The sequence below is a fragment of the Pseudorca crassidens genome, chromosome 4 (assembly GCF_039906515.1).
Source record: "Pseudorca crassidens isolate mPseCra1 chromosome 4, mPseCra1.hap1, whole genome shotgun sequence".
Lineage (NCBI taxonomy): Eukaryota > Metazoa > Chordata > Mammalia > Artiodactyla > Delphinidae > Pseudorca > Pseudorca crassidens.
In genome coordinates this window covers 119,176,645-119,201,041 of record NC_090299.1, presented here as the reverse complement: position 1 = coordinate 119,201,041, position 24,397 = coordinate 119,176,645, and the positions used below count along the sequence as shown (strand labels likewise).

The 24,397-nt window shown below is 38.2% G+C and overlaps 1 protein-coding gene across 7 annotated transcripts in view; it reads left to right on the top strand.

Annotated features, from left to right (window-relative positions):
- Window positions 1–2,095: 2,095 nt before the first annotated feature.
- The window catches only part of KLHL8 (kelch like family member 8), a 56,295-nt gene continuing 33,993 nt past the window's right edge, over window positions 2,096–24,397 (top strand). For 3 of the 7 annotated variants that reach the window (XM_067736560.1, XM_067736561.1, XM_067736554.1), the window contains exons 1-3: window positions 2,096–2,276; window positions 3,438–3,539; window positions 13,958–14,069. The gene's annotated coding sequence lies outside the window, so the exon portion shown is untranslated. Of the gene's footprint in view, window positions 2,277–2,302; window positions 2,591–3,437; window positions 3,540–13,957; window positions 14,084–24,397 lie in introns of those variants that run through there. The other 4 variants (XM_067736556.1, XM_067736555.1, XM_067736557.1 and 1 more) reach the window with 4 other exon arrangements.

Here is a 24,397-nt window from a genome sequence, read left to right as displayed (position 1 = left end):
CACTGAGGTTGTAGCAGAGGAAGAAGTTATCCTTGACTCTCCTAGGGTCTCTGTCTACCTCTGAAAACTAAACGGACAAAGACAGATGAACAGGATAAAAGCATACACATTTTACTGAATTTTTACGGGTATGTGGGAGACTTCATGTACATTCAAGAGAATGAAGACTCAAAGAAGTGACCTCAGCAAGAAGCTTTTACACCTTTTAGACAAACAATAAGTGTGTGAAGAATTGACAAGACAGTGGTGTTTGGGCTAGGGTTAGTAAGTGGTGAAGAAGTAACTAGGAAGATAAGGGTTAGTTTATCTTAGGTATGTTTATACAGACTTCTCGGCCCTAAATTCCATCTCTGGCAGTATAAATGTCTTCTTTACTCCTGGTATAGGGAGGATACTTTTTATATGGGAGTTTGATGACCTGTTTTGGGGAAGAAGAGTGAGGCGGGAATGAAGAGTGACCTTCCTGCTTCTGTTTTCTCAAATTCTTTCAGTTTAAGATATTCAGTATTACAAGGTGCCATATTTTGGGGTAGCATGTTCTGAATCCTATCAAGATGTATCTTGTTTTGTAAGATTTTATTTTTAAAAATAATTATTTGAGAGCATTGTTGTGGATATATCACATTTTAGGGAAGGATTCCCCCCCCCCCCAGTTTATTGTTATTTGGTTTGAGAATTTCATTTAACTTTCAGAATTTTTGCCTGACTCCCCTCTCCCAACAAAAAGCTCTATATTGGTATACCTTATATGTTCCCCACTCCCCTTGCCACCCTCTGCATACCTTTTTATTTCTCATTATCTGTTTAGTCTGTCTCCTCCACTAGATCTTAAGTCTCCACAAGGGCAGGGACTATTTGGTTTTGTTCACTGTGTATCTCCCAGTTCCTAACTCAGTGTCTGGCATATAGTAGGTGCTCACTAAATATTTTTGAAAAAATAAATGGTAACAATATTGAAATATTGTGTATATTTCTTTGACGTTGTTAGTAACTACAAGTAGTTTGGTATTTGTCAATTAGCAGAGGAAAAAAGAGCAGTTCTGTTACATAAGCATTTTTTAGAAGATACTGCACATGCAATTAAAAAGAAGTTCAGATTATAAAAAAATTCTATTAGAACATGGTCTTATTAAATATATAGTATTACATCATGCTTCCAGACAAATTTTACAATGTGTGTGTGTGTACACTAAAATTGGTCTTGCTCTATTTTTCAAAATGTATTTACATTAAATTTGAAAAATATAATGTTCTGAAGAGAAATATTCTGAAGTATTAAGATTTATTTCTATTTCTGCTATTTAAAAAAATAAAAGTGATTTTTTTCCCCTAGAAACGAAAATTCAAAGTCATTTTGGGGTTTTTACATAAGATGCTAATGTTAAAAAAAAAAACTCTTTTCTAGCAAAATCAATCCAAACCTGTGTGTTAATATTTATAAATGTACCTAGGATCGAATTTATTCTGAAACAGATTCCTAGGGTTGTGAAAGCTAGAGGTTGCTCTAACAAAAGACACATTTTGGGGAATATCCTTCTTCAAAGTTTTTTCTTTGCTCTCTCATTATCCCCCTCCTCCTACATTTCATTGACTTTATCGAAAAATCAGTTTATTTCAACATCATTTTTACTTGCAATGGTTGTTAGCAGCGAGTGCTTAGGTCAATCAACGGCTTCCGTGGGCTTATAAACTGTGGTTATGTGCTTATAAACACCAGCTGTTTTATGTATCCTTTGTAGAGCCTGTGGAGAAACTGAAAGTAATAAAAGTAGAAGCCTTTTTTTCCCTTTTTTTTTTTTTTTTAGAGACATAAACCCTAAGAACCCTCACCATTATCAGGAGGGGACTTATAGTACTGCCACAGAAGTGAAGAAACGGGTAACTCCACAGGTATTTATGCCATGGCCTATCTAAAAATGTGTTTTGGGGACGTCCGCTAGGCCCTGGCCCGTCAGCATCCGGCAGGATAACGCTCCCAGTCGGGTGAAAACTCCAGCTACCCAAGCGGAGCTGGGCTCGGAGAGCACGTGGGGCGGGGGCGGACCACCGGAGGAGGTAATTGGAAACCACACTTCCCAGAGTGCTGTGCGCAGGCGCGGGCGAGAGGACGCCAGGCACTGGCTGGGCTCGGCGAGGCCGCGCAACAGAGCGCGCGTCCGTCGGGTTCTCGCTTGGGGCTGGTAAGGCGCCGCTCGGGGCTGCGGGAACCTGATAGCGCGGCTGTATCCTTGGCGAGGCCGGGAGGAACCAAGCGGAGGGACGAGCAGAGGACTGAGGTAACTGGACGCTCGTTCCGCCTCACTTCCCTCTTCCTTTGTGCGGTGCTGTCCCCTCCTGCCAAGTCCTCCCTACCCCAGATCGTAGCGCCGCCCGGGCTCGTGCCTGCGGCGCGGGGAAACTCCAGCCCTGCGCGCAGTAACCCAAACTCCACAGCTGATAGGGTTTGGGCCCATTAAACCGCTGCACTGTTTCTGTGGCTCTCACGGGGTCGCGTTCCCCGAGGGAAACCCCAGTCTCTGACTCTGTCATTCTCGCCAGCGGCCCCCTGGCTCGCTCGTCTGGGTCTTTCGAAGAAGAGAGGGGCAAGCAGGTGGTTCTCGGGGGTCCCGGGCATGAGCAGTGCGGTGCGGCGGGCACGGGTTCGGGGTCCGGGGAGGGCGGCCCTACACCCCTGGGACCCGCGGCCTGTGGGGGTGGGGCAGGCAGGCTGACTCCGGGCTCTGCGGCGCCGGACGCGCGGCCCGCCGGGGGTTAACCGCTGTCCTGGATGCTCGCTGCGGGGGCTTGCTGCCCTCCCGGAGGGTTAGCCGCCCCTCTGGGACTGGCCCGCCTGAGGGGTTCGTGGCCCGTCGGGACTGGCCGGTCCGCGGGGCTCGCTGAGGATCGGACTGCCTGGTGCTGGGGGCTTGCAGCCCGCGCCCGGTGGACCATCCGCGGGGGTGGAGACCGGATCGAAGAGTGCCTCCCGGTGAGACACCAGAAACTGCAGCCTCTTTCAAAACACGCAGCTGCTCAATGGAGTTGTTTTACAGTCACGGATGCCTGCTCTCTCCTCCTTTCTCTCAGTTCTGGGCTTAGCTTGCTGGTTTCCTGCGGGAGGCGATTTATCTACTTCGCTCGAGTTTTCTAGCCCAGGGCTGGTCCTTTACTGGATTCGCACTGTCCTAGCGTTTGGGTGCCTGCGTTTGAAAAGCTTTTTATATGTTTTCGCACTTGGCAGTGTTGGATCGGATGACTTTTTGTAGAAAATTGAACTTTTCTCAGTATTCCTTCTAATCTGCATTAATAGCATAACTACGTTTGGCCCTTTACCTTATGCTAATGTTACCACTTTGGGAGAAAGTTCTTGAAAGAAACTGGTTCGACACAGGTATTTTATCTGCTCGTTGCACGTTTTTTTTCTTTGTTTTCTTTGCATTGTTTTTTTTCCTGTGTAGGTTGATACTTGCTGACCCTTGGTGTTCTTCATTTTCATTCTATGAGGAAATCCTTTTCCTCCACCTCCCTCGAGTCTTGATCCTGCCAGAGGGTAGACTTGGGTAAGCAGAGGCTCTCTCTACTTGGCGGTGGCTTTTTTCATTGGCTGCTGCTTTTCCTTCTCCTTCCTAGGGGCACCCACTTTAGTTTGTCAGTCAACCCATGACCTACTTCAAACTTTCAGTCACTTTGTATAGCGCCCTTAAGATACGAAGAGTATAAATATCAAAAGAAATCTTAAGATAGCATACTCTATTGCATTTAGCTTCATCATGTTAACAGTTAAAGCTGTTAATTCTTTCAGCATTTGATAAGATTACTATTATTTTCTAAGATGGTAATATATTCTGTAATAATTGCACATTCTGTATCCTGGCAGGAAATTTAATTCACAGCCAGTGAGGGCAATTTTAAAAAATACTATTTCCTCATTTGTTAAGAAGAAAGTGAAGCAGATAAATTAGACCCCCCCCCCCACCATTTATCAAAATAGTTTATATTTAGAGCAGTTTTAGGTTCATAGCAAATTTTTTTTTTTTTTTTTTTTTTTTTTTTTTTTGCGGTACGCGGGCCTCTCACTGTTGTGGCCTCTCCCGTTGTGGAGCACAGGCTCCGGACGTGCAGGCTCACCGGGCATGGCTCACGGGCCTAGCCGCCCCGCGGCATGTGGGATCTTCCCGGACCGGGGCACGAACCCGTGTCCCCTGCATCGGCAAGCGGACTCTCAACCACTGCGCTACCAGGGAAGCCCCGTAGCAAATTTAAGTGGGAGGTGCAGATTTCATATACCCCCTACCCTCATATGCCCCCTGCCTTGCCCCATGTATGCACAGTCTCCCCTAACAAAATCCCCACACCAGAATGGTACACTTGTTACACTCGATGAACCTGCATTGATACATCATCACCCAAAGTCCAGAGTTTACATGAAGGTTCACTCTTGGTGTTGTACATTCTGTGGGATTAGACAAATGACCCTTTTTCAAAAAATCAAGAACTCTTTTAGAGTTGTAGAGAACTGAAAATGGGTTTGTCATTTTGAAAAGATTAAAGGGGCTATTTTGAACCTCCTAAAAATTAATTTCAAATAGCTTTTGTGTTTTAAAACATTGGATATTTAAACTGGTTTCTTATATTTGAATTTTCAACAAAGAGTCATTTATTTTTGTGTATTAAGAACTAAAGAGTTGAGGGAGAAGAAATGCTTCGTAGAATAAGAAAATGTCATATTTTTCAGTCCTGAAACTCATTAGCTTGAGAGTTTCTTCACTTTTCTGAAAAACATGTTTTATGTAAACCAATGAAGCAAGAGGAAATGGAACATTTGAAATATACTTTTTAAAAAAAATTGATGTCAGTATTCAAGATACAACTACACTAAAATGTGACCCATTAGGCTTTTTTTAAAAAAATGTATTTTCTTTGTGTGAGGGGCTCTTGTGGAAGCATCAGGATATAATAACATATTGAGCTCAGTTCTGGAGCTAGGCAACTCTGGATTACAATACCAGCTCTTCAGTTGTTGGCTCTGTGACTCTGTCAAGTTATTTTCTGAACCTCTATTTCCTTAGCTGTAAAAGGGGGTAAAAATATTCATTTTTATAATGTGAAGTCATTTTATAAACTGTAATGCACTATCATATTTATCAGTATCATTAGTCACATGCTATATTTCAAAATGTTGCCAGTGTAGTTTATTTTCTGTTGAATACTGCTTATGTAAGTACTGTCAAACTTCTTTTTTTAAGGGTTGGCTGTACAAGAGAGTTCATTGTCTGGTTATGAATAATTTAGTTGGTTCTTGTGAGTCAGAGGTAAAATTATGGAAGAGGGTCAAAGGGACCTTGAGAAAATTTCTACTTTGTCTGTGGTTCTTAACCTGGATCTGTGGATGTGTCCATAAATGGTCTTCCAAGAGTCTGAATTCTGTGTAAATTTGTGTTTTTCTGGGGAGAAGACCCACAGCTTTCAATGTATGTTTAAAAGGAGTTCACGGCCCTTTTTAACTGAACTGAAGCATTAGCTTCAGTTATCTAAGGAGGTTTCTTTACTAGATATTTTGCAGATTATTTTTAAAATTTTTTTTTGATAAAGGAAAGTGAACAGAATTTTGTGTTTGTGTATGTGTATACAGATAATTTTTGAAGCACCGTGAGTGCCTGTTTTTCTTCTAGAAATAGAGCTTGATATTTTTGATATATTATGTTCATACCAATAAGAGTGCTGCTGCTTATACCTGGAGCGCACACCACTGATTGATCCATTATTGTTAGGCAGATAATGTCCACTCCTCCTCCTACCCCTCCAGGCTTGATGGGCGTTAAAATGCATGGCAAAGAATGTCACCCTGATACAATCCAGCATGTTAGAATATGATTTTGAAATGCTAAAAGATAATTTGGTTTGTTTATTCTAAAATTTGGACTTTTTTCTTTTCTCAACAAAACACCAGATGCTAAAGAAAACTAAGCATTTTCTCTTCCAAACTAGATGATGATACTTACATAGTATATTTATGTTGTAATATTTCTTTTTATATAACACGGAATGTGAAGTTATATTGAATTCTAATTGATGATCATTTTAACATTCAGCATTGCTAGTTTGGAAAGAATGTGAAATTTACAGTCAGCTTATGTAGATTAAATTTTAATTTGTGATTTTAATTATGACATTTAAAATTAATCTTGTTTGCATTTTGGGAATTTCAGAAGTAGGTTAGTGTTCTAAGTTTGAGTTCATTCCTGTAATAGAGTTTGGAAGTAAGCTATATCAGACTGCCCTATTTTCTTTGTTAGTGGTAGATTGCTGGGCTATAAGGCTTTACAGTGTGAAGCGAACTTCTGTTTCTGGATCAGTTACCAGTAGCAGTCACAAGGTCTGAAGAGTATGAGGTGGATGAAGTGATGGTATACAAACTTATGAATGAGTGTATCCAGTGGAGTAATGTCTTTTTAAAAAATTATTAATTAATTAATTAATTTGTTTATTTGGCTGCGTCGGGTCTTAGTTGAGGCACGCAGGATGTTCGTTGAGGCGTGCGGGATCTTCCATTGAGGCGTGCGGGTTCTCTCTTCTGTAGTTGTGGTGTGCGGGCTTCAGGGCGCGTGGGCTCTGTAGTTTGCGGCAGGTGGGCTCTCTCATTGAGGTGCATGAACTCAGCAGTTGTGGCCTGCAGGCTTAGTTGCCCCGTGGCATGTGGGATCTTAGTTCCCTGACCAGGGATCGAACCCACGTCCCTTGCATTGGAAGGCAGATTCTTTACCACTGGACCACCAGGGAAGTCCCCCTCTTTTTTGAGTTTTTTTCTTTTATTCCCCCCCCTTTTTTTATTTTTTTATTTTTTTGCCGTATGTGGGCGTCTCACTGCTGTGGCCTCTCCCGTTGCAGAGCACAGGCTCCGGACGCGCAGGCTCAGCGGCCATGGCTCACGGGCCTAGCCGCTCCGCGGCACGTGGGATCTTCCCGGACCGGGGCACGAACCCGTGTCCCCTGCATCGGCAGGCGAACTCTCAACCACTGCGCCACCAGGGAAGCCCCTCTTTTCCCCTTGGATATTGGTATTTTCATTTGATAGCTGAATGCTTTTCAAAGTTCAAGGTTCTAAATAAATACTTGGGGATTTATAAAGTAGCAGAACTATGTTCAGCTCTCTAGATTTGCACTTTATAAAAGTAGTCTGAGAGGTCTATATGGATCTTGAAGATCAGTTAGAGATGAATGTCAGCATTTGCATAGTGTGTGTATATCTGTATACACACACACATATATATAAAAGTCACTGTGTTGCATCTTTAGTTATTTTAATGCAGAGGATTGTGTATTTCTTTAATAATGAAAGTTTGAGTTAAATTAATTGGATACAGAAAACAGGAATCATTTCAGCAAAAATTTTATCTATGGAAATACTGTCATGTTGAGAAGATCAGTGATTTTATAAGGGAAAAGAATCTGAAAAAATACGTATAAGTGAATCACTTTGCTGTTCACCTGAAACAAACACAACATTGTAAATCAACTATACTTCAATTTTTAAAAAATCTGTGATTTTATGTGTGTTCTCTTACTCTTGAACTTTAAAAAAAATTCAAAAATTTTCTGTATGGGGAGAATATTATTAACATCCATATTTAATTCTTAAAATCTATACATACCATACAAAGATGTAGTTACACTCCCTGTACAAAGACAGTTAGTGCCATCTTTGGCCTAGTGTTAAAAGTTTTGGCTGTATAGTCACGCAAGCCTGTGTTGAGTCTTGGGCATTGCCACTTATAGCTGTGTGACCTTGGGTAGGTTTCTTAACTTCCGTGAGCCTTATTGTCTACAACTGTAAATATAGGAATAATACCTCTTTGAGTTGTCCTGAGGAGTGGAATGAATAAATGTGAAATATCTAACTCAAATAATAGCAGTTACTTGTATAACTTCTGTGCCAGACAATTTATTAACTCAGTCCTTATAACAGTTTTATGGATTATGAAATTTGTACTGTAACTTTCCTCATTTTTACAGGTAAAGAAACTGAGGCTGATAAAAGGTTATATAACTTAACCAAAGTCATACATACAAAGTAGATAGTAAGCACTCAACTAATGCTGACTGTTTATTTTTTTAAAAAAAAGACTTAGAGTAATATAGCCAGTTCTCATCTTTTGCTATAGTGAAAAATGAATCTGAATGTAGATCACTATATAGCATATTTTGTTTCTTTGCTGGAAAAAACGTTGATTGAAGGATTGTGTTCCTCACCAAGGGCTGAGGATCACATAATTTGTAAAAGTAATAATGTCCATTTATTGAATGCTTGCTGTGAACTAGACACAGGGCTAAGTACTTTACTTATACTACTTCATTTATCCTTCCCAACAGTCTTACAGAAAGCTGAGGCTCAGAGTGATTTTAAGTGACTTGCCCAAGGTTACACAACTAGCAGAGACTCTCAAAACTGGCTCTAAAGTCTGCTATTAACCACTAGTTTATGTGCCTTGTGTTAAATATGACTATAGATTTCTCTAAAAAGAAAGGCAACAGTTTCAATAATTTTAAATAGGAAAAAAGTACTCTCATAGTTTAGAACTAGAAGTACAATAGGCCCTCTGAATCTGCAGATTCCATATATGCAGATTCAAGGAAACTCAGATCGAAAATATTCAAGAAAAAAATTCCAGAAAGTTCCAAAAAGCAAAACTTGAATTAGCTGTGCACTGGCAACTATTTACATAGCATTTACATTGTATTAGGTATTATAATTAATCCAGAGAGGATTTAAAGTATATGAGAGGAGGATGTACATAGGTTATATGCAAATACCATGCCATTTTATATAAGGGACTTGAGCATCATTGCATTTTGGTACGAAGTGCCGTGTCCTGGAACTAATCCCCCAGGATATCAAGGGAAGACTGTAAACAGCAATTTCCCAGATCTATGGTCTTGTAGGCCAAACCCAGCTTGCTTCTGGTTTTGTAAAGTTTTATTGGAACACAACCACACTCATTACTTTATTATCTATGGGTGCTTTCCTACCACAATGGCATAGTTGAGTAGTTGGGACAGTCTCAGTGACACATAAAGCCTGAAATATTTACTGTCTGGCCCTTTACAGAAAAAGATTGTTGACCCCTGACCTAGACCAATGCTGTTCTTTTATAAATGAAGAAATTGAGACATGAGAGATTAGGTAACTTCCCAATAATGCAGTAGTTAAAATCCAATTCTGATACCTAACTCACTGTTTTTTCTCCTATACCGTGCTACTTCTTAAGTCCTATAAAATCAACAAGTGTACCATATAATCATTATATAAGGGACTCTAAAGTATTATAAAATGTTTATAATATATAGGAATATTTAACCTAGTTAAAACAGAATGCTAGCTATAATAAGAGTAAACATTTAGTCATTTCTCTTTCTTTCTTAGAATTTGAAGAGCTTTGGGATTACACTTTGTATAGCCCATGCCTTAAAGTTCTGCAGCCAGCTTTAAACTTATATTTCCTTATTTTCCTTCACAAATTTCTCTGTAAAAAATAGAGGCTTTGGAATTGTTTCATTAATTGATTGTAAACAGCAGTTCAAGTTAGAAACCTATCACATATACATCTATAAAATACAGATCATACAGTTTGTACCTAGTTTCTTCTACTTACCGTTACATTATCCGTGGAAGTTTTTAAGCATTGAGGTGATGTGTTGAGATTTGAATTTGGGAGTGATAACTGGCAGCAGTAAGAAGAATGTATTGGGGAGAGAAGAGGCTGTGGGGAGGCTATAATAATAACTGTGAGATGATGGGGCCTGTGACTAAAGTGGTGTGGCTGGAGAAGCAAGGCCAACAATATGAGAAAAATTTAGGGAGGAGAATGTATGAAACTTGGTTATAGTTGGATAAAGTGGAATGGCAACTTTGAGTACATGTGAGCTATTGCATTCAATGGGCAGCCCTCTTGATCACCAAGGCTAGTTTAGGCTCTCCCATATTATCCAGCATATTTCTCTACTATTGCCTTTACCACATTATTATTATCACCTGTTTGTGTCCCGTCTAGATGATTCAAGCTCCTTAATGTTGGGAATTATGTCATGTCTTATTCATCTTTTGGGGGGACAGATTACTTTAAAAAATTAGATTATGCTTTTGCATACATTTTTTTTTTAAAAAAGAAAAATACAGGGCTTCCCTGGTGGCGCAGTGGTTGGGAGTCTGCCTGCCGATGCAGGGGACACGGGTTCGTGCCCCGGTCCGGGAGGATCCCACAGCCGCGGCTGGGCCCGTGAGCCATGGCCGCTGGGCCTGCGCGTCCGGAGCCTGTGCTCCGCAACGGGAGAGGCCACAACAGTGAGAAGCCCGCGTACCGCAAAAAAAAAAAAAAGAAAAAGAAAAATACAAGAGAGAGATTGGTTAAGGTATTCCTAAATTTCTTCACATTTAGGATCTGACTCTTGAAGCATTTTAATGAGTCCCTTGTTTTTCCATTCATTATAATCTCATCCATCTAGAGGATTGATGATGCAGCCTTTCTTAAGTGTGCTGTATCATCTTCTGAGGGATTTTCGTCTAGGCCACTAACAACACCATTCCTCAAATTTTAATGTGGATACTTTCTTGGTGTAATACATGTTATTTTTGCATGTATCTTAGTAGCAAAACATAATACAGCCTCACCTATTGTGGCTACTTGCCTTGCTTGTGTCTCATAAAGTAGTGCTTTTCAGACGCTGTAGTGAAAAACTAGTCTATGAACTAATACTTTGGTAAAGACAACAAAAATAAATTACTGGAAAAATGAAATGAAAAAAAGGACACACAAAATTCAAACTTCAATTTTTTATGAAATTCAACAGACATAAAATTACTTTCAAATATAGCTTTGCTATCAGAGTTTCTAGACACTCCATTTTTGTACTGCCTCACTGCAGACCTGTTTAAAAAAAAAAAAACGTTTGTGGACCAGATCCATTTTGAATAGTACTGCTAGTACTGCTGTAAAGCACTTTGTTGTTGCTTTTCATATTCATCTTTGAATTTCCAGAACCTGCAATATTACATGTGATGACTGATTGAATGATTAATATAAGACAGATGGTGTTTATCCTTAACACTGACAGTGTTTGTTTTTTAATTGAAATTTCTTGAAATGTTATAAAACCACATGAGTAGTATATCCTTAGTATATATATGCATATGTTGGTTTATGTGCTTATTTTGTAAAAATAAAAGGAAGTTGCCAAACTCCAAAGAGAAGACTGATTCTTGTATAGCCATGGTAACAATTAGTCATCAGACCAATTTCAAATCTGCTTACTCAATAAATGACAGTTCTTTAGCATTCATTTTAAGTCAGTGTAATAAATCAACAACAGCTTCCCTTAGTGAACAAGATTTTGCAAGCCTCTGCAAGTCCACCAGCCACCGAACGCCACACTTCCTCGCAAGCTCTATGTAAGATTAGCAATGTGCTCTACTCAGAGGGACTATGCCTGACCAGCATGGCTCTCCCTGAAGTAAGAATTATTATTTAGCTTTGTGTTTTTTGCTTTATTTCATATATTGAGTGGGAAATATCTCATCTTTTGACACTTGGAAACAAATTATTGGTAAATTAATTTTTTAGTAGGCTTCATGTTTTTATTCAAGTAATTATCATCTGTTATCTGAGTACAACCCTGTGACTTCTATGACATTCTCAAGTAAAAATAATAATAGGGGCTCCTCTTAAGAGTTTGCAAATGCAATTCACATATTTAGGTAAACTTCAAGTCCTTTTTTTTAAAAAAAACTGTTTATACTAGACCTTTAAACTATTGTGACTGTAATAAATTAAGTGGTCCAGTTCAGACAAGGAAATGATTATTGGTAGTGAAGCCTCAGTAGAATGCCTTCTCAATAAAACAGACTCTAAAATAGAAACATCTTTCAAAATATACAGTGCAGTGAAAATGTTGTTTTTAGACCAGGGAAATGACAGTAGTATTTAACAAGCAGATTCTGATAACAAATAACAATTGTATCTAAACATGCTAATGCTAAGAAACACCTTTTTTTGTAAGTCACAGTAAATTCTTGGAAGTTTCATGTACCTTTACTGAGTAGGAACTACTGAAGCTGTAATTCAGTTTGTCAAAGCAGCAAATTTTCCTTTAATTATTGGCATAATATATTTTTTTCTGGACCATTTCATTCAAAATTTAAAATCTCTATACTCTTTGCTTTTGTAAATAAAAAGGAAATAATGAGTATAGCTTAATTTTTTTCTGACTTAAAAGTAAAAAAATAAATTTTAAGAAACATTTACCTGTGAAATGAAGTAATTCAAAAATGTCTGCTAAGTGACATCCTTTATGATTGTGATTAAAATAATATATGCAGAATGCAGTGTTATTTTAGTTAAGATAATTTATATGTTGATTTGGATAATAGAAAAACACTCTCCAGGGTTCATAATTAATCTGTTCATCCATTCCAAAAGTATTTTTAGCACCTCTGTTTACCATGTGTTGTGCTCAACATGGGAACAGTAGGAGTGCGTAGAAAGTGCCTATATTTTGGGGACTTACATAGTGTTACGGTAAAGACTAATAGTGAATAGGCAATTATTACGAGTATTATAAATTTGACTAAAAAGTTGAGTATGGTATAATCCACTATATAAGTACAATGAAAAAGATGTGATTAAATTGTTATAGGAGCACAGAGGAAGTACACCCAATCCAGACTAGGAATAAGGGAGATTTTCAGGGCTGGCCTTTTTGAGCAAATGAACCTCAGCTGAGTCTTAACAAATGAGTAGGTGTCAGTTGATAAGACTGGGAGTTGGTAAAGGGCATTTCAAAATGAGAAGATAGCCTGAACAGAGGCAGAGAGGTATGAAATAGCATGAAGTGTGTGGAGAATTTCGTGCGGTCATGTTTTCCTCTATACAACATAAGGTGGGGTTTACCATCTTATTTCACAAATCCACACGAGTTAAGTTTGGTAAATACACACACATTCTCTGTCAACTTTCAGATATAGCTCTAAAATTAATCAGAAACTGCTATAAAATATATTTTGTATCATTTAAAATCTTCTAACTGAATTGTAAAGAGTACAAACTAAGGTTATTTTAAAGAAGAATGAGTCTAATAGCACTATTGCTGCCTGTAGTAAGTACTGCATCAGTAACTATATAGCATTGAGTTTACTTTAGAGGTGCTTTCAATCAAAGTGCCATTTGGAATTCTTTCTACTTAGTACTCTTCTGATTAATATTTAGTATAAAAGTCACTCTTTGCCTGTAAAGACCTTTCTGAGGATAATACTGTATGAGTTAATACAGTATTCTGCATAATAGTATTTCATCTTGATAGTACATGCTAAAATGTCAGATTATAAATGCAAAGAAGTTTGAAAAAAGAAAATAAAGTGGGCTGACTTCACATAGTAGTACCTTTATGCTTTTGCTGTAAGGCCTCTTTTCTGTGATTGTGAATTGTTGTGTTTACATGTAAAAGTACATTATTTTTTGTTGTGTATTTCCTGCAGTGAACCAGTAAAACCTATCTTCTTCTGTTTGAAGTATTTTTTTCTTCAGAACTTCCTATTTTGTTGGTTGATGTGACTTTACTGGCTCTTAGAGGAACAATAAAAATGGCCTCAACTTCCTGTCTGCCTCAGTGTCATAATGTGCCAGGGTATGATAGAAACAAACTTCCGTGGACCATCTCTTTTTTTCTGGTGTTTTTAATCTCTTAATATATTGGGGAAGGAGGAGTATCATCTTTTTTTCTTCCTAGGAGTCAGAATCTTAGATACATTAAAAAAAATTCTGGGTTAGAGTTTAGGTGGAGTTACACTTGCACTCATTATTAATATGCAGTCTTTATAAGTCTCACAGTCAGTTCTTATTAGGATGTTATCTCTTTTTTTTTTAACGTCTTTATTGAATTTGTTACAGTAATGCTTCTGTTTTTTATGTTTTGGTTTTTTGGTCGCAAGGCATGTGGGATCTTAACTGGCCAACCAAGGATCGAACCTGCACCCCCTGCATTGGAAGGCAAAGTCTTAACCACTGGATCTCCAGGGAAGTCCCTCGGCTAAGTTCTATAGAGTGAGTGTCTTAGGGTAAATATTCTTTTCCTGCTCCTGTCTTCCTGTTCTACTTTATATAATAGACTTTTTAAAAAGTTGAAAACATTGCATTCTTTAAATAGACCATTTTAAAAGAATTTAGTATAGAAAGTTTTTGAGCTGTTGTGTCTTGCCCAAATCTGATGTCAAATGTAAAAGTAATTTTATCAAAATGAATATTTGTTAATGCCCTTTTTATAGAGCAGTGCTCTGACAAAGGAAATAATTTTATGACCATAATAAAGCCTTTTACTAGATAGAAGCTAGAGTAGTTTGATATAAGGTAAGATACGTAGATGTTTTTGAGACATAATCTTTTCAAAGAGTTCACACTGTATTAAGCAGATATGTCTAAAACACAAGGGGAAGAAAACTAAATGAATTAGAGAAGTCAAACTACTGTTTGTTTTCATAGAAGGGAGATCACATCCCATTGGAAGAATTAGAGAAGACTTCATGAAAGAAGCATTACTTAATAGGCTAGGCTTTCACATCATTGCCCCATGAGGAACAGCTTGAGAACTTGTACATAAACTTGAGGAAAATGGAATTTGAGGAAAAGTCTGTGATATAGTAGAAGAAGAATGGGCTTAATCAGAACTGAATTGAAACCCTAACTCCCACCATTTTTTAAAAAATAAATTTATTTTATTTATTTATTTTTGGCTTCATTGGGGTTTTGTTGCTGCACATGGGCTTTCTCTAGTTGCAGAGAGCGGGGGCTACTGTTTGTTGCGGTGCGTGTGCTTCTCATTGCAGTGGCTTCTCGTTGTGGAGCACAGGCTCTAGGTGTACAGGTTTCAGTAATTATGGCACACGGGCTTAGTTGCTCCGCAACGTTTGGGATCTTCCTGTACCAGGGCTCAAACTCACGTTCCCTGCATTGGCAGGCGGATTCTTAACCACTGCACCACCAGGGAAGTCCCTTCCACCATTTTCTACCTGTGTGACAGCAAGTCAGGGATGTTTAGGCTGTCTGTAATGTAGTTGTGATGCTTAAATGACAGAGTACAGTCTGCCCTCTGTATCTGCACATTCTGCATCTGTGGAAAGGGAGGGCCAGCTGTATTATGCCATTTTGTATAAGAGACTTGAGCATCGTTGGGTTTTGGTATTTGAGGGGGGTCCTGGAACCAATCCCTCATGGATGAGGGATGACTGTATATGTAAGATTTCTGGAAAAATATGTGACACCCAGTGGTTTAGTAAATAGTCCTTCCCCTCCTTTTCCCTACTTTATGTCAAAAATTAATGGAGGAAAAGATTGGGAGGTAGGCTGAAGTCAGAGCAAGGAAAGTCTTGAATGCCTGGATAAGCTGTTGAAATACATAACATTAAGCAGTTTGGAAGGGACACTTATAGCTAGATAAATCTGGCAGCCTTGCCCTTGATGGATGTTTAGGGATGGGACAAAGGAGCATTAATGGTTAATGGAAGATATGAATTAGAGTACAGTGAAAGAGAGTAGAGTTCAATGAGAGTAGGAAGAAAGAGATGAATAGGAGAGAGATTTTTCCCAAGTAGAAATCAGGGGAATTAAAACTGATGGGTTATGTAAGTCGAAAAAGGAATCAGATTGGCTCAGGATTTGAATTAGGGCAACTGAAAAAATGGCGTTGCCACTTGCAAAAGCAGAGGAATTAGAAAAAATAGCTGGTTTTACAAGGGGGAATTAGACTTTGATTTTTCATGTATTTTTGTTCTGTAATTCTGTTTCACTTGCAGTATGCTCTGAACAGTAGTGCAGGGGTTAATAGCACAGACACTTGGAGTCCTGCTGGCTAGGTTTGAGTCCTGACTCCACCACTTAAAATTATTGTATCTTCTTGGTGAATTGACCCTTTTATGTATGTAGTGTCTTTTTTTTTTTTTGAGGTAAACTACTCACAACATAAAATTTCCCATCTAAACCATTTTTAAGTGTACAGTACATTAGTGTTAAGTGTGTTTACATTGTGCAAAAATGAAATGCTTATACCCATTGAATGGCAACTCTTCTTTTTCCCCACCCCTCAGCCTCTGGTAATCACCATTTTATTTTTTTCTAAGAATATGACTACTTCAGATACCTCATATAAGTGGATTCATGCAGTATTTGTCTTTTTTGTGACGGCCTTATTTCACTTAGCATAAATGTCCTCAAGGTCCATCCGTGTTGTGGCATATAACAATTTTCTTCTTTTTTTTTAAAGACTGAATAATACTCATTCTATGAATAATACTCATTCTATGTGTATACCACTTTTTCTTAATCCATTCATCCATTGATGGGCATTTAGGTTGCTTCTACCTCTTGGCTGTTGTGAATAATGCTGCAGTGAACATGGTTACGCAAATATATCTTCTTGGTCCTGTTTTCAGTTCTTTTGTATATATACACAGAAGTGGGATTGCTGCATGATGTGGTAATTCTATTTTAGATTTTTGCGGAACTGTCATACTGTTTATGTTCTATCTGTACTGTATTAATATTCCCAGCAACAGTGTGTAAGGATTCCAGTTTCTCCACATCTTGGCCAGCATTTGTTATCTTCTGTTTGTTTTGAAAGTGTGAGGTGGTATCTCATTGTGATTTTGACTTGCATTTCCCTAATGATTAGCGATGTTAAGCACCTTTTCGTATGTTTATTGGCCATTTGTATTTCTTTGGAGAAATGTTTATTCAAGTTCTTTGCCCATTTTTAATTGGATTGTCAGTTTTTTATTGTGTGTTATAGGAGTTTATTATGGATATTAACCCCTCATCAGGTATATGGTTTGCAAATATTTTCTGCCATTCTGTGGGTTGCCTTTTTACCCTGTTGATTGTTTCCTTTGCTGCACAGAAGTTTTAAAGTTTGATATAGTCCCTGTTTGTCTATTTTTTTTCTTTTGTTGCTGGTGCTTTTGGTCATATATCCAAGAAATCATTGCCAAATCCAGTGTCAAAGTGTTTTCCCCATGTTTTCTTCTAGGAGTTTTATAGTTTCAGGTCTTACATTTAGATCTTTAATATACTTTGGGTTAATTTTTGTGCATGGTGTAAGGTAAGAGTCAAACTTTATTCTTTTGCATGTGGATATCCATGTTTTATATAGTGTCTTTTTATTATCACTAGTAATTTTCTTTACTCTGAAGTTTGTGTTTGATAATGCAGCCACTTCCATTTTCTTTACTATTACTATTAGCATTACTATTAGCATGGTATATCTGTTTCTATCCTTTTAACTTATTTGTATCTTTATACTTGAAGTGGCTCTTTTCTTGTAGGCAACTTATAGTTGGGTCTCACTTTTTTTTTTTCCCCACTTTTTCTTATCCAGTCTGTCTTTTTCTTTTTTTTAGCCTTTATTTGAGGTAATTGTAGATTCACATGCAGTCGTAAGAAATAATAGATCTTGTATATCCTTCACCCAGTTTCCCTCAATGCTAATATCTTGCATAACTTTAGAACAATATCACAACCAAGGAATTGACATTAATATAGTCTGCTTACCTTATTCAGATTTCTCCTGTTTCACATGCACTATTTTATGAATGTATATGTTATCACATGTGTAAATTCATGTGACCACTACCACAGTCAAGATATAGTATAGTTCTATCACAAATATCTTTTGTGGTACCCATTTACAACCCCAGCCACTCCTCTTCCTTCATCTTTCCCTATCTCCTGGCAACCACTAATCTTCTCTCCATCTCTATAATTTTGTCATTTCAAGATTGTTACATAAATGGAATCATATAGTATGTAACCTTTTGAGACTTTTTTTTTTCATGCAGCATAATGTTATATGTTTCAATGGCTTATTCTTTTTTTATTGCTGAGTAGTATTTCTGAGTCTCTGTCTTTTAGTTGGGGGTGTTTAGACCACTTATATTTAACATGATTATTGACATAGTTGGGTTTAAATCAGCCATCCTTCTCAGGTTTTGGCAAACTATGACCCAAGGGCCAAATGGCACCAACTGTTTTTATAAATTAAGTTTTACTGAAATACATCTATGCTCATTTACTTACTATTGTCTGTGGTTGCTTTTGTGCTACATTGGCAAAGTTGAGTAGTTGTGATAGAGATTTACCATCTGCGAAGCCTGAAATGCTTACTATCTGACTGTTTACCAAAGAGGTTTTCAACTACAAATTGGGGTATTTGTTTTCTATTTGTTCCATCTGTTCATTGTTTATTCTGCATCAGAAATGTGAGCTTAAAAGATAGTAGAGTGGTTGCTGCCTATTAGAACATCTACACATGCTTTCCTCAGATAAAAGTTTAGACCTGACAGAAGGTGTCTGTATTAGTTCTCTACTCTGTTTAACAGACTACCATTAACTTAGTGGCTTAAAACAACACACATTTATTATCTTTCGGTTTCTGTGAGTAAGGAGTCTGGCTTATCTGGGTCCTTTGCTCAGGATCTCACAAAAGCTGCAGTCAGGGTGTGGGCCAGTCTTTGTTATCCTGTGGATGCTTAACTATGGAAAAAATCTACTTCCAAACTCATTTAGGTTGTTGGGAGAATTTCTTTGCAGTTGTGTGACTGAGGACCCTAACTTTTTACTGACAGTCAGGTGGAGGCCTCCCTCAGGTCCTGGGGATTGCCTATAGTTTCCTGCTACGTGGCTCTCTCAAGGCTTGCAGGAGAGGCTCTCACACAAGCTTATGTAATGTAACATAATCAAGAGAGTGACAGTTCATCACCTTTCCATATTCTGTTGGTTAGAAGCAAGTCACAGGTTCTTCTCATACTCAAGGGGATTATATGAAGGCATGACTCATTAGGGGTCACCATCATGTGTCCACCACAGTAACTTTAAGAAGATACTAATAACTATTGGGATTTCCCTGGAGGTCCAGTGGTTAAGACTTCGCGCTCCTAATGCAGGGGGCATGGGTTCAATCCCTGGTTGGGGAACCTAAGATCTTGTATGCTGCGTGGCGCAGCCAAAAAAAAAAAAAGTATATTAATAACTATAATCTGTAGTCTTACATTGACCACTTTGGTTACTGTCAAAAGCTGGAAATAGTTGATGCAATTAACAGTAAAGAGGTAATACAGGAAAAGACTAGTTAAGGTATTTATCTTTTTCAAAAACTGCATAATAAGTGAAGCTTCCACGCTAATAATACCAGTATTTGCAACATGGGTCATACTTTCATAAGCACTTGTAAATCCATTATTGCGTTTGATATAATTCTCAGAATAGTCTTATGAAGTAGATAGGTATACCTATTTACAGATAAAGAAATTGAGGTTAGCAAAGACTTCAAAAAAAGCCAGTAAGTGGTATAATCACAGATTTTAACTTAAAGTCTCTTTGTTTCTGTCACTAAAATAGGATTGTAGCGTAGAACTATTGGTGGTGTGAATAGTCATCAAATATGCTTTGATAATGAGTAAGTTTGACTTTATGTAAATACTAGTAAATTCGATGTGAAAATGCAAATGAAATGAGATTTTTATAATGCAAGTGTCCGTGTTTAGCAACACCGTATCTCTAATCCCCAGAATATTTCTGTAAGGTAAGTAACTGGTTTCTCTGTTTCACAGAGGAGGTAACGAAAGTTTAAGCAGATTGTCATTTACCCAAGGTTACTCAGTTGGTAAATGGTGGAACCATGATCTGACCTCAAAATCTAGGATGAACCTATTTCAGTCAAAATACCCTCTTTTTTTTTTTTTTTTTTTTTTTTTTTGCGGTACGCGGGCCTCTCACTGCTGTGGCTTCTCCCATTGCAGAGCACAGGCTCCGGATGCGCAGGCTCAGCGGCCGTGGCTCACGGGCCTAGCCGCTCCGCGGCATGTGGGATCTTCCTGGACCGGGGCACGAACCCGTGTCCCCTGCATCAGCAAGCGGACTCTCAACCACTGCGCCACCAGGGAAGCCCTACCCTCTATTTTTGCTTTGCATCATCGGATAGTCTTTAAACTTAAAATTTTTAGCTCATAGCCTCTCTTTTTGGAGATAGTGCATTCCACATCCTGAAAGTCATGTGCTATTGAATTATTCTCAAATTAGATTTTTGTTTAATGTGATAAAATACACATAGCATAAAATTTACCATCTTAATTATTATTTTTTTTTTTGCGGTACGCGGACCTCTCACTGTTGTGGCCTCTCCCGTTGGGGAGCACAGGCTCCGGACACCCAGGCTCAGCGGCCATGGCTCACGGGCCTAGCCGCTTCGTGGCATGTGGGATCCTCCTGGACCAGGGCACGAACCCATGTCCCCTGCATTGATAGGCGGACTCTCAACCACTGTGCCACCAGAGAAGCCCAACCATCTTAATTATTTTTAAGTGCATGTTTCAATGGTATTAAATACATTCACATTGTTATGCCGTCATCACCACCATCCATTCCTATAACTCTTTTCATCTTGTAAAACTGAAACTCTGTACCCATTAAACAAGCCCCCATTCTCCTCTCCCCACAGCCGTTGGCAACCATCATTATACTTTCTGTCTTTATGATTTTGACTACTTGTACCTCATATATTAAATCATACAGTTTATCTTTTTTTGACTGGCTTATTTCACTTAGCATAATATCTTTAATGTTCTCAAGGTCTTCCACATTATGGCATATTGCAGAATTTCCTTTTTAAGGCAGAATAATATTTCATTGTATGTATATACCACATTTTGCTTATCCATTTGTCTATGGACACTTGAGTTGCTTCCACGTTTTAGCTATCGTGATTAGAGCTGTTATGAACATGCGTGTATAAATATCTCTTCAAGACCTTGCTTTCAGAGTCACAGACATAGAAAACAAACTTATGGTTACCAAAGGGGAAATGAGAGGGGGAGGGATAAATTAGGAGGTTGGGATTAACATATAGGTAACCAACAAGGACCTACTGTATAGCACAGGGAACTATATTCAGCATTTTATAATAACCTGTAAGGGAAAGTAATCTGAAAAAGAATATATATTATATACATATGTATATATGTGACTGAATCACTGTGCTTTATACCTGAAACTAACATGACATTGTAAATCAGTTGTACTTCAATTAAAAAAAAAGATCTTGCTTTCAATTCTTTTGGATATATATCCAGAAGTGGAATTGCTGCATGATATGGTAATTCTATTTTAAATTTTTTGAGGAACTACCACACTGTTTTCCACAGTGGCTGTACCATTTTATATTCCCACCAATAGTACACAGGGGTTCCAGTTTCTCCCCATCGTGCCAACACTTGTTGGCTTTGGTATCAGGATAATGCTGGCCTCATAGAATCAGTGAGGAAGTGTTTCTTCCTCTTCAATTTTTTGGAAAAGTTTGAGAAGGAATGATATTAGTTCTTTAAGTGTTTGGTAAAATTTACCAGTGAAGTCATAAGGTCCAGGGCTTTTATTTGTTGGGAGATTTTTTTTTTTTAACATCTTTATTGGGGTATAATTGCTTTACAATGGTGTGTTAGTTTCTGCTTTATAACAAAGTGAATCAGTTACACATATACATATGTTCCCATATCTCTTCCCTCTTGCGTCTCCCTCCCTCCCACCCTCCCTATCCCACCCCTCCAGGCGGTCACAAAGCACTGAGCCGATATCCCTGTGCCATGCGGCTGCTTCCCACTAGCTATCTACCTTACGTTTGTTAGTGTGTATATGTCCATGACTCTCTCTCGCCCTGTCACAGCTCACCCTTCCCCCTCCCCATATCCTCAAGTCTGTTCTCCAGTAGGTCTGTGTCTTTATTCCTGTCTTACCCCTAGGTTCTTCATGACATTTTTTTTCCTTCTTAAATTCCATATATATGTGTTAGCATACGGTATTTGTCTTTTTCTTTCTGACTTACTTCACTCTGTATGACAGACTCTAGGTCTATCCACCTCATTACAAATAGCTCAATTTTGTTTCTTTTTATGGCTGAGTAATATTCCATTGTATATATGTGCCACAACTTCTTTATCCATTCATCCGATGATGGGCACTTAGGTTGTTTCCATCTCCGGGCTATTGTAAATAGAGCTGCAATGAACATTTTGGTGCATGACTCTTTTTGAATTTTGGTTTTCTCAGGGTATATGCCCAGTAGTGGGATTGCTGGGTCATATGATAGTTCTATTTGTAGTTTTTTAAGGAACCTCCATACTGTTCTCCATAGTGGCTGAACCAATTCACATTCCCACCAGCAGTGCAAGAGTGTTCCTTTTTCTCCACACGCTCTCCAGCATTTATTGTTTCTAGATTTTTTGATGATGGCCATTCTGACTGGTGTGAGATGATATCTCATTGTAGTTTTGATTTGCATTTCTCTAATAATTAATGATGTTGAGTATTTTTTCATGTGTTTGTTGGCAGTCTGTATATCCTCTTTGTAGGAAGGTCTATTTAGGTCTTCTGCCCATTTTTGGATTCGGTTTTTTTTTTGTTATTGAGCTGCTTGTAAATTTTGGAGATTAATCCTTTGTCAGTTGCTTCATTTGCAAATATTTTCTCCCATTCTGAGAGTTGTCTTTTGGTCTTCTTTATGGTTTCCTTTGCTGCGCAAAAGCTTTTAAGTTTCATTAGGTCCCATTTGTTTATTTTTGTTTTTATTTCCATTGCTCTAGGAGGTGGGTCAGAAAGGATCTTGCTGTGATTTATGTCATAGAGTGTTCTGCCTATGTTTTCCTCTAAGAGTTTGATAGTTTCTGGCCTTACATTTAGGTCTTTAATCCATTTTGAGCTTATTTTTGTGTATGGTGTTAGGGAGTGAGCTAATCTCATACTTTTACATGTACCTGTCCAGTTCTCCCAGCACCACTTATTGAAGAGGCTGTCCTTTCTCCACTGTACATTCCTGCCACCTTTATCAAAGATAAGGTGTCCATATGTGCTTGGGTTTATCTCTGGGCTTTCTATCCTGTTCCATTGATCTACCTTTCTGTTTTTGTGCCAGTACCATACTGTCTTGATTACTGTAGATGTGTAGTATAGTCTGAAGTCAGGGAGCCAGATTCCTCCAGCTCCATTTTTCGTTCTCAAGATTGCTTTGGCTGTTTGGGGTCTTTTGTGTTTCCATACAAATTGTGAAATTTTTTGTTCTAGTTCTGTGAAAAATGCCAGTGGTAGTTTGATAGGGATTACATTGAATCTGTAGATTGCTTTGGGTAGTAGAGTCATTTTCACACTGTTGATTCTTCCAATCCAAGAACATGGTATATCTCTCCATCTATTTGTATCATCTTTAATTTCTTTCATCAGTGCCTTACAATTTTCTGCATACAGGTCTTTTGTCTCCTTAGGTAGGTTTATTCCTAGATATTTTATTCTTTTTGTTGCAATAGTAAATGGGAGTGTTTTCTTCATTTCAATTTCAGATTTTTCATCATTAATATATAGGAATGCCAGAGATTTCTGTGCATTAATTTTGTTTCCTGCTACTTTACCAAATTCACTGATTAGCTCTAGTAGTTTTCTGGTAGCATCTTTAGGATTCTCTATGTAGAGTATCATGTCATCTGCAAACAGTGACAGCTTTACTTCTTCTTTTCCGATTTGTATTCCTTTTATTTCCTTTTCTTCTCTGATTGCTGTGGCTAAAACTTCCAAAACTATGTTGAATAACAGTGATGAGAGTGGGCAACCTTGTGTTTTTCCTCATCTTCGTGGAAATGCTTTCAGTTTTTCACCATTGAGGATGATGTTGGCTGTGGGCTTGTCATATATGGCCTTTATTATGTTGAGGAAAGTTCCCTCTATGCCTACTTTCTGCAGGGTTTTTATCATAAATGGGTGTTGAATTTTGTCAAAAGCTTTCTCTGCATCTATTGAGATGATTATATGGTTTTTCTCCTTCAATTTGTTAATATGGTGTATCACATTGATAGATTTGCGTATATTGAAGAATCCTTGCATTCCTGGAATAAACCCCACTTGATCATGGTTTACGATCATTTTAATGTACTGTTGGATTCTGTTTGCTAGTATTTTGTTGAGGATTTTTGCATCTATGTTCATCAGTGATAATGGCCTGTAGTTTTCTTTCTTTGTGACATCCTTGTCTGGTTTTGGTATCAAGGTGATAGTGGCCTCGTAGAAGGAATTTGGGAATGTTCCTCCTTCTGCTATATTTTGGAAGAGTTTGAGAAGGATAGGTGTTAGCTCTTCTCTAAATGTTTGATAGAATTTGCCTGTGAAGCCATCTGGTCCTGGGCTTTTGTTTGTTGGAAGGTTTTTAATCACAGTTTCAATTTCAGTGCTTGTGATTGGTCTGTTCATATTTTCTATTTCTTCCTGATTCAGTCTTGGCAGGTTGTGCATTTCTAAGAATTTGTCCATTTCTTCTAGATTGTCCATTTTATTGGCATAGAGTTGCTTGTAAT